This window comes from Arachis duranensis, chromosome 2 (genome assembly GCF_000817695.3).
Source record: "Arachis duranensis cultivar V14167 chromosome 2, aradu.V14167.gnm2.J7QH, whole genome shotgun sequence".
In the NCBI taxonomy this organism is placed as follows: Eukaryota; Viridiplantae; Streptophyta; class Magnoliopsida; order Fabales; family Fabaceae; genus Arachis; species Arachis duranensis.
The window spans coordinates 27,511,065-27,511,591 of NC_029773.3; the positions used below are offsets into that span (position 1 = coordinate 27,511,065).

A 527-nucleotide genomic window follows, 5' to 3' on the forward strand; every position below is an offset into this window, starting at 1 on the left:
AGACTAATGGGGTTGACCCTGAGGTCTACAGACTAATGCTATTCCCTTTTGCTGTAAGAGACAGAGCTAGAACATGGTTGGAATCTCAACCTAAAGAAAGCCTGGACTCTTGGGAAAAGCTAGTAAATGCCTTCTTGGCAAAGTTCTTTCCACCTCAAAAATTGAGTAAGCTCAGAGTGGAAGTCCAAACCTTCAGATAGAAGGAAGGAGAATCCCTCTATGAAGCTTGGGAAAGATACAAACAATTAATCAGAAAGTGCCCTTCTGATATGCTTTCTGAATAGGAGCATCATAGGTATTTTCTATGATGGTCTCTCTGAACTAACCAAGATGTCTTTGGATAGCTCTGCTGGAGGATCTCTTCATCTGAAGAAGACGCCTACTGAAGCTCAAGAACTAATTGAAATGGTTGCAAATAACCAATTCATGTACACTTCTGAAAGAAATCCTGTGAACAATGGGACTAGTCAGAAGAAAGGAGTTCTTGAGATTGACACTCTGAATGCCATATTGGCTCAGAACAAAAT

General features: G+C 40.6%; 1 non-coding gene across 1 annotated transcript; it reads right to left on the reverse strand.

Moving 5' to 3' along the window:
* Nucleotides 1-167: 167 nt before the first annotated feature.
* Nucleotides 168-275, reverse strand: LOC127745350 (small nucleolar RNA R71). Its single transcript, XR_008006547.1, has one exon. It is a non-coding gene; the product is annotated as a small nucleolar RNA R71 (small nucleolar RNA).
* Nucleotides 276-527: the final 252 nt, after the last annotated feature.